Below are 10,450 nucleotides of genomic sequence, written 5' to 3'. Positions count from 1 at the left end.
ACGGATGGAGTATTTGAAAAAGAAAATCTACCAAAAAATATAAAATATGTATGGAAAAATAGGCATCAAAACATATACTTGAGAAAATGTTAATCATGTACATGAAAAATGTGTAAAATGTATTAAAAATATTAAATATTATAAAAATATTAAATATTATAAAAATATTTCAGATATATAATAAAAATGCACAATGTGTATGAAAAAGTAAAACATCGAAATATATATTTGAAAAAAATGTTAATCATGTATATTAAAAACATTAAATCTGCATAAGAAAAATATTTTAGATGTATACCAAATATTTACAATGTGTACAAAAACAATAGACAACAAAAAACATTTAAAAAGAATAATAATCATGTATTTAGAAAATGTGAAACATGTATTTAAAATGTTTTGATGTATAAGGAAAATGTGTAAGATTCTTTTTTGAAAAAGAACCATTGAAAACCAGTGCAAAGAACGGAAACAGTGAAACATAAAAAAAGAGCTTTGATGTAAAGTGTTCTACGTAACTTACGAAAAGGCTGAGCTGGCCAGATTTTGGTTGGGAGGGAAAATAAGCTCAGGCCCACCCATTGAAAATCAGGGGATGATTAGTGGGAGCAACTAGTTAACAAGCGCTCCTTTGGAACCTCGTAACGATCAGCGCCATTTGGCGTGCTCTTAATCATTCGCCACATGTCGCGCTCTTGACACTTCCTTCGGGTTTTTGTTTTTATTTATTTTTCCGCACGCGTTTTCGACTTTTTAAACGATTTTTTTTAGATTTTTTTGACGTTTTGGTTTCCCCCCGGTCTTCCTTAGCTTTTCAATAAAAAAATTTGAAAACTTTTTTTTACGCGCGAAGAAAACGCATTTTTTTCTTTCGCGAAAGTCACGGTTTTTTCCCGCGAGAGGCACGCTTGTGCTTTAGCGAGAGTCACGGCCGTGCCTTTCGGAAACGGAAAAAACGCGTTTTCTATTTTTTTTTCTTTCGCGAGTTTTGCTTCCACGAGAGGCACGGTTGTGCTTTCGCGAGAGTCACGACCGTGCCTTTCAGAAAGGGAAAAACAAAACGCGTTTTCTGTTTTTTTTTCTTTCGCGAGAGTCATGGTTTTGCTTCCGCAAGAGGCACGGTTGTGTTTTCGCGAGAGTCACGGCCGTGTCTCTCAAAAAGGAAAAAATACGCGTTTTCTGTTTTTTTTCTTTCGTGAGAGTCACGGTTTTGCTTCCACGAGAGGCACGGTTGTGATTTCACGAGAGTCACGACCGTGCCCTTCGGAAACAAAAAAAAATACGTTTTCTATTTTTTTCCTTCCACGAGAGTCACGGTTTTGCTTCCACGAGAGACACGGGTGTGATTTCGCGAGAGGCACGGGGGTGCCTCTTTCAGAAAGGGAAAAAACCGTGCTCCTGGTTCGGTTTTTTCGCCTGGTTTTTGTTGTGAAAAAAAAACATTCGTCAAAACCTATTAACATGGGATCTAGTTTTGAAGATCTCGACATGAGGAATCCAATGACGAAAACGGTTCGAGATTTGGACGCACGGTTTAAAAGATAAAGTGTTTTGAATAAACGAATCTACGAAAAAAAGAGAAAACTCTCCGGTTGCGACAAGTGGCGCGCTGTATGTGCGCCACTTGTCGTAACCGGGAAAGTGCAGTGTTCTTTGCAATGAGTACTCTTTAATTAGTGATTTCGATGATTAGTTGAGGAAAGGAAATAACGTAACTTTACATAATAGGTTTCATAGGTGTAGCATTTTTGTAAAAAACGACAAGGAAAAAATAGGAAAACTAATAAGGAAACAAAGAAAACCGATGAAAAATAAAGAAATAGGAAAACCATCAAAAACGGAGAAAGAAGAAAAGAAAACCAAAGAAAAATTATGAAACACCTAGTACAAACCGGGAAGAAAACGAAGAAAAGTAGTGAAAAAACAAAGGAGAAACAACAAAACCAAAGAAACCCATGAAAAAGAACAAAACCGAAAGGAAACAGCTGTCGCGCTCGAGGACTGTTGAAGAAAAGTTGGATCTGGAATTCCATCTTTTGTGGGGCTTGATGGGCTGGTGTGCAGGCTTTGGTTTTGACATCGAGCCAGGCCGGGCTTACGGATGCGTGCCACTCGCCGGCGGCGAACAGCAGAACACAACCCAACGCCCGCCTTGACCGGCGGCGAGGCGAGACGCTCTACTGTATCCGCATGCAATTCTCAAAAAGAAAAAAAAAATCTGTATCCACATGCGATGGCGTGAGGCACCGAGCAGACATTCCTGGCCATCGGGTTGTTCCGGCGCCGGCCCACCGTGCGGGTCACGCCTCGCCTCGTCCACTATGTGCCACCATGGCAGTGGCACCACGTGATGCGGGCTATGGTTGTGGGTTTGGGGCAGGTTCTTTTGGGTTGGTGGACTGGTGGGGTGGTGGCCACTGTTTCTTTTCCGTGTGGAAGCTGGAAGCCAACTACTCCAGTTAGGTAGGTCTACTACTACTCCTCACGCCCCCCAGGTCCCAAACTTTCTCCCCCATTTCCTCAGCTTGACCGGCGCCGTCCTCCCTTGCGTCCTCCACACACATTTCATTTGGCTAAATCAAGAGTTTCTCTTGTCCAGGCTTCCCATCCTTCCGACCTATCAAGACTAGCAGGTACTGTCACACACATTTCAGCAGCTACTGTATGCCGTGTTCGGCCGGTTATCTTGGAGATCTGGAGTCAACGGTCGTTGTCCCGGTGCATTTTTTGTCTTGCCTAAATCATCGATCTGATTAACGCTCTCTTTGTACTATAGTACCTCGCCGAGACTTCCAGACCTTGTTTAAATAGGTGTAATATATGTGATCTGATTGGAGATTTGGTCAGAATTCGTCTGTTTTGTTCGCATTCTCTTGTTCGGTTAATCCCATCGACAAGGGGATTGGAAGGGATCTAGTAGGATTTTGACTTCTAGGGGATTTAATCCCCTTCAAACCCCTCCAAATCCCATAGAACAGAACAAGCGGAGGGAAGAAACCCGCTCTGGTTGGCGCCCCAAACCTGGGGCCTTTACCACCGTGCTGCACGTTCCGGCAATGTACTGTATATGTTTATGAAGTGCTATAATATTTCTCCAGTTCGGTGCAAACATCGCAACAAAGCCATCTAGTTTAATGGGCTTGGACAAAGAAAGGTAGTCTTATATATAATATATATATATATATATATATATATATTATATATATATATATATGTGTGTGTGTGTGTGTGTGTGTGTGTGTGTGTGTGTGTGACTTTGAAAGATCACCAGTTGATTTATACTAGTTTATGTTGTGGTCTACAACTTACTTGATCCTCCGTTGCAAGCAAGTTTCTGAATATTCAGTAGTTGTGCGATATTTATTTGTATGTTGCAACTGGTTATCCACTCTATACTACAAACATTTAACCGTTATGTTGTACAGGAATATTCCTTGATTACATGGCTACCGTATCAGCAGTCAGTGCTGTAGGATGGGTTGTTTCTCCTATTATTAGAAGGATGGTTTCTTTGGTGCAGTCCTATATGTCAAGCCAGTACAATTGGAAATCTGGGATATTATCTGATCTCAAGAATTTGGAGGCCACTTTAATGGATATACTCCTTGTAGTTGGAGCAGCAGAAAGGCAACATGTAGTGGACAGAAATCAGATATTGTTACTGCAGCAGATGAAAGATGCAGTCTCTGATGCAGAAGATGTTTTGGATGAGTTTGATCATATGCTTTTAAAAGAGAAGGTTGAGCAAAAAGGCCTTCTCAGACGCATAGGCTCCTCTTCTCTTTCTGTTGGTAAGCGTCTGGTCAACATTGACAACTTCAGGTCAAATTTGCGGAAGGTCCTCAAAAGCTTGGAAAGGGTCAGAGCTTCTGCAGAGATGTTTGTCCGAGTGATGGCATTGCAGGGCTTTAACCCCATTCAGTCCGTACAATGTGTCCCAGTAAGAACCACTGGATCCCTTTTGCATGAAGATGCGATTTTTGGGCGAGAAAAGGAGATAGATGAGCTCGTGGGTCAGCTGCTGTATAAATCCGATAAATGTTTGTCAAATGCTTATCAGTCGGTCAGTGCACACTATTGTTGGTGTTGGGGGCATCGGGAAGACTACTCTGGCTCAGCTGATCTATAATGATGAGCGCATCCTGGATTCTTTTGACGTGAGAATGTGGGTTAGTGTTTCCAATAACTTTGACAAAATTAGAATTACCAAAGAGATCATATCATACCCAACCGATAGTGAGAATGCTGAATTGACCAATTTTAATTTCAGTAAGCTCCAGGACGAACTTAGATGGAGACTTCGTTCCAAGAGGTTTCTCTTAGTGTTGGATGATGTGTGGTATGATGAGAAATATGGAGAGCACATCAACAAACAAATGTGGATGGAAATAATGGCTCCTATTAAGGAAAGGTTTACAAGGCCAGGAAGCATGACAGGAAGCATGATTCTAGTGACAACCCGAACAGAATTGGTTGCAAAAATGCTGGACTCTAGAAGCTTGTTCATTTTAGAAGGTCTGGGAAGGGATGATAGTTGGTTGCTATTCAGGCGATGTGCATTTGGCAGCAGGAAGCCAGAAGGTTATCCAGAGTTGAAGCAGTTAGGCTACCAAATTGTTCAAAAACTTAAAGGCTCACCTCTAGCCCTAAAGGTTGTTGGAGGTCATTTAAATGGAAAATACAGTGATGCAGAGTGGGAGGATGTTCTTCAAAGAGATGTCCTCAATCCAAATGATATCTTGACTATCTTATACTTGAGTTATGAAAGTTTGCCGGAACACCTCCAGCAGTGCTTTGCATATTGTAGTTTATTCCCAAAGGGTTACCGTATTGATTCAAAGAGATTGATCTGGATGTGGATAGCTCAGGGCCTTGTTCATCTAGAAGGAAATAACAGTAGAAATTTGGAAGATATTGGAAGGGGCTATTTCAATGATCTGTTAGCTCGATCATTTTTCCAAGTGCTCCGTTGTGGAGATCAAACATATTACGTTATGCATGATCATTGAATGGTCTCGCACTTCATGTTTCCAATGGGGAATGCTTCAGGGTTGATCATGGCAGCGTTGGGGAGTTTCCTCATTACATTAGGCATTTGTCTGTGTCTGCTGAACGACTGGGAGATCTTGTGAACTATGATGGTCTCCGGAGATTGCGTACATTTATGATTCTGAATGATTCTTGGTTCTGCTCCAAAGTCTGTTTAAGTCATGATATACTCAATAAACTCAAGAGTGTGCGGGTACTTGATGTAAGCGGATGCTGCTTTGGAAGGTTTCCTGAAGCTGTCAATGATCTGATGCACCTGCGTTATCTAGCCATTCGACGCACTTATTACCCACTGCCTACAACAATCTCCAGACTCAATCATCTACAGTCCTTGTTTGTGTTGTATCATTCATGTTACTCTGCGAGGATATCTTGCTCAAACAAGTGGAAACAGCTGAAATATTTAAGGAGGGAAGTGAACACTACTGGAGGTCATTTCAGTCTTCCTGAAAGCATTCGCAGGCTCATTAACTTGGTGCATGTTGATGTAGAGAAGGCTTACACTCTCATGTTATCAGGTGTGTATCAGCTTCCTTGTATCGAGGGTTCTGGAGAATTCCTTGTCGATAAGAAGGAGCAAAGTTTGGTACAACTGAGGGATCTGAACAAAATTAGGGGAGAGCTTTCTGTTAGGTTTTTGGAGAATGTAAAAAACAGGGAGGAGGCTGCAAAGTCTCATCTAGACTTGAAGGAGCACATCTCTAAGTTGGAGCTAGAATGGGGATCATGTGATGGTGCTCATGATATGGACAAGGGCTTTGAGGTGCTTGATGTATTAAAGCCACACCGCAATCTTGATGACCTAACTATCAGTGGGTACCCAGGTGTCAAGTCTCCTTCTTGGCTGGAGTCTGATTGGCTGAGAAGATTGAAATTGATTTGCCTACGAGATTGTAATAGATGGGAGGTCCTTCCACCTTTAGGGGATCTCCCCTTACTGGGTACTCTTGAAGTGCGGCGAATGGAAGAACTAAAAGCACTCAGCCAGGAATTCTTTGGTCATGCTGGATTCCCTTCTCTGGAAAGATTGCTTCTGGAACGCCTACCTAAATTGGAGTGGTGTCTTGTGGACAATGATAAAGTGTTACAGAATCTCAGACATCTCTCTGTTGCTGGCTGTCCACGGCTCAGATCATATCGTACCCATCCTCGTACACTCAGACATATAGCTGTACTTGACAAGGAAAAAATCCATTTTAAGCTTCAGATTGACAGTTTTGAACTATCAAGGTCATTTTGTCGCCTGGTATCAAGCTCCTTCCATGTCTTGCGCTCTCATCACCTAGAGTCTATAGAAGATATGGAGATCTATGTTAACTGTTTGGTACACATGCCCATGATAGTCTTTCACAATATGAAATCACTCAAAAAGTTAAAAATATTTGGCATTGATGAGCAGAATACTTGCTCAGTGATTACCACACTGTTGGGTGAGAACGGATGTCCTGTGCTTCCTTTGTCACTTAAATGCCTTGCATTAGAAAAGTGCTACCTGCAACCATCCTCTTTCTCCAAGTTATTGAATAACCTTTCATCTCTTGAAACAATACGTCTATCAAAATGTGGCTCTCTTGAGATACCGAGTCTACCGGTAAGTCTGCACCTATTGAGGATGCTGAAACGGTTGGCCATTTATTTTTGTGATTGGATATCATCTTTTGAGGGGTCAGAAGCACTGTTGTCCCTTGAAGAGATGAAGATAGGCTATTGTTATGATCTGGAATATGTACCGTACTTAGATGAGATGCCATGTCTTCAGAAACTACATTTGTCTGCGTGCCCTCAAGTTATGCGATTGTCTAAAGCAGGCCACCAGACAGCCCTGAAGGAGCTGGTTGTAAGATCTTGTGATGGATTATCTTCTCTGCGACAGCTGTGTGACCTGGTTTCGCTTGTGAAGCTGACGATTACCGATTGTTCTGATTTATTGTGGCTTCCTGATATGGATGGTTTTTATTCACTTCGGGTTCTCTCGATTAATCAGTGCCCCCGGCTGAGGTCACTGCCACGGAGTGGTCTTCCTGTATCACTTGAAACATTTTTCCTGTCTAGATGCCATCAAGCACTGGAGGAGCAGTTTCAGCGGAAGGAAGGTCCAGATTGGAATAAGTTTGCGGCCCTTCCAGGATGCAAGTGGATAGATAGTAGGTGGTAAATATTAGGAGGTTTCCCTTTTTACTATCCTGAATCCGCTTTCGGGTATGTTTTCTTTGGGTAATGCCTTACTTTTGCATAAGCAAACTTAAAGAAAGAAAAATGCAAACTGTATAGATCTTAGATGGTACCACAGCTGTGCGTGCGTTATTCTGCCTGTCATGGATCTCTGGACAGAAAGTTTTGCTTATTGAACTTGCTAGTATAAAGCTGTGAGCTAAGTGCAATCATGTAAACCATTTTGGTTTGATGGTCCAATCAACTTGACATTACAGTCAAGCTAAATTGCACCTTAGGGAATGCAAATTTTCTGAGTAATAAATGCATATTGTACTCAAATTACATTTTTTAACGGATTTACTGAAGTTAAATAGAATGATGCACTGCATGTTTTTTGTTTGTATCTTATTTAATTATTGAATGCTAATATATTGCATGGTTATGCTTACTATCTAGTGGCACATTTTGCTGTTAGGCGTTAGCAGTAGATAGCTTCTTTTTTGGTATTTCATGGCGAAACAAGAAAATAATCAGATGGGTATGTGTTAGTTGAATACCTTTAAAAACAAGAGTTTGAACTCTGAAACTCATCACTGGTTGCAAAAGAAAACCTAGCCCGATTGTAGAGAAAGAAGAAACCAACTTAATACCTGGATGCCATAAGCCTGTAATGCTCTTTTGGTTCTCGTTTCTTTACCCCTTGGTGTTACTTCTCACACCGAAGATACAAAACTTTTGTTTGGGCTCTGTTAGCAGAGGATGCAGATATCGCGAGATAGTGGAACCCGACACAAGGGGTCATATTAAAAATACTCCCTCTGTAAACAAATGTAAGACGTTTTAGGTCATAACGTCTTACATTTGTTTGCAGAGGGAGTAAAATTTAATATTTGTAGCTTATTGAACATGTATCTCCTGTAAAATCTAAAAACTAAGTAGAGAACAATTCATATGAGCTTTTGAAGTTTGATATGCTTTATTCTCGCAAAAAAGCAGATAGAAACTTGATCTTCTTAGTATAAAAAGCCTATACTATGTTCATAACTTGATCTTCTTAGTGTAGCCTTTTGTACCGATCGCTGATGGAATGAGGGGTGCTGTATATGCAGGCTTATTACACCGGAAACAGCTGGGCTTCTGCTACGTGAACAATCCTTCTATAGGTGCCACTGAACAAGAACAAGATCAGCATGGAATGGGCAACCCAGAAAGGATGGACACAATCCATGATGCAAATTCTCTGTTCAGTTGGCAAGACGGAAGTTGCAGACCACATGTTCTGGTCTTTGGAAGAACATTCATATGACGTGCAGACAGGGCTGGAGGTTCACTGCCACAGGTTCAGAAGGGAATTTCAGATTCGGTAGCTTCTCCGTGTACGCTCACTCTGCCCATGCCTACTGCTTGCTTCACAGCCAAAGCTGTTTTCCTTTTCTTCCGTGAGGCAACAAGTCAGAAAATGAAAGCTTGCTGGCTCCAACACTGGACAGTATTGCACCCCGGTTCTGTCAGATGAGTGCTATCAACTTGTCATTATATGCACGTATATCTATCTCTTTGACGAGATTTTGGAATTTACTAGAGGGCTGGAGCTTGGGTTTTCATGGAAGTTGATAGAGCAACATCTAGTTCAGTCTCCACAAATGGACTCCGGGTCCTCTAAAAAGAAATGGAGTACAATTAATTCTTAGGTCCTTAGATTAAGGAACTTCGACCTCATCATCCTAGTACATACTGTTGTGCTATTTTATTTACAGTTTCCATCTGCAGTTCACCTGGCTGATTCTGCAGGTGCAGGTGACCTTGTTGATCCAAATGTAACCATAGCCGCCATTTCTCCCCAGCCTTATGCCGCTGCCGAACCTGAACTCATAGAGCCCGTCATGGTGATCACTGATCCACCGGCTAGTGACACTACTGGAATTTACTAGAGTCCTCATATGATGAGTGTTATCAACTTGTCATCATCCTTTCATTCATCTACTTAGTATATCCATCAGTTTGAGGAGATTTTGGAATTTACTAGAGGACTGAAACTTCTGTACTGCGTTTCTGAGGAAGTTGATAAAGCAACATTTACCCTAGTCTTCACAAATGGACTCCAGGTTCTCTAAAAACAAATGAAGTACATTTCTTAAGTCCCTGGATTAAGCAACTCAACCGTATGTACTGTTCGGCAATTTTATTTACAATTTCCATCAGCAATTCATCTGGCTGATTCTGCAGGCGATCTCACTGAATCTGAATGTAACTACAGTTGGCAAATTATGCCTGTGCCATTGGGTTATCGTACCTGTATCTAGGGAAGTTGTTCTTTCTCTTCGTCTGGGTACTGCTGGTGCAACCTTGCGAGTGCTAATCTATCTAAATAACTAAATAAGCTTTGGTTGATTTGGGTCGTAACGACATGGTCTTTACAGATTGGTTGTGTTCGTCCACTCTGCGGATGATTGGTTGTTCGAACATATATTTTTAGTTAGAAGTGTGACCCCCACCGCTTATCTTCGATCGAAGTCCAATGCCATTGATTGTTTATCACTTTCAATCAAAACTAGGGTGTGTTGCATCTTTTCTTTTTCAGAAAATGAAGAAGAAAAGGCCTCCATCACAGTACAGTTACATGGCTCAGTAAACTAAAGGTGTGTTTATAGTGTCCAATTGGAAAAACCTACAGTAACGCTTGTCTCGCTGCTCTTCCGGTCGGTAGAACCCATCTCTCACATCGACCAAATTATAGTGAATCGTTCATTGCTTTAGAACATGTGACATTGTCACCATTTCCAAACTAATGGACCTAGAAGGCCAAATGTTTACTCTCCAAACCAAACTTCGCTTAACATATCAGTTTTTCTCTAATATCTGGAGTTCTCAACTCGTATATATGATAATTGTTTTCGTTTGGTAACACTACATGAACATAATATATCGTCAAACATGTTGTCTGTATCGATCCATGCCTAGCTATACCAATTTATAGACCCAAGTAGCATGTTATTCACGCTTTCATTATGCAAATGGGCGTGCATGGACATTGCATGAATACAGTTAGTTTAACCCATGTCAAGCAATCAACATAGGGGGTGGAACTGCACATGGCAACTTATCATATGATATGGCAACTATAAAGTAGTATTTATTTAAAACTTACTACTGTACATGCCGCGGCTATTAGGTTGACTTTATATGACATGACAACTCTTTATAGCCAAGTGTTGGTTGTATTATTAAGCATGCTATAATGGGGAGT

At 41.1% G+C, this 10,450-nt stretch overlaps 1 pseudogene; it reads left to right on the top strand.

Moving 5' to 3' along the window:
• Window positions 1-2,359: 2,359 nt before the first annotated feature.
• On the top strand, window positions 2,360-9,290 carry LOC125519104 (annotated as a pseudogene).
• Window positions 9,291-10,450: the final 1,160 nt, after the last annotated feature.

The sequence above is a fragment of the Triticum urartu genome, chromosome 7 (genome assembly GCF_003073215.2).
Source record: "Triticum urartu cultivar G1812 chromosome 7, Tu2.1, whole genome shotgun sequence".
In the NCBI taxonomy this organism is placed as follows: Eukaryota; Viridiplantae; Streptophyta; class Magnoliopsida; order Poales; family Poaceae; genus Triticum; species Triticum urartu.
Note: the sequence above shows the minus strand (reverse complement) of the source record. Positions and strands in the feature narration are given on the sequence as shown.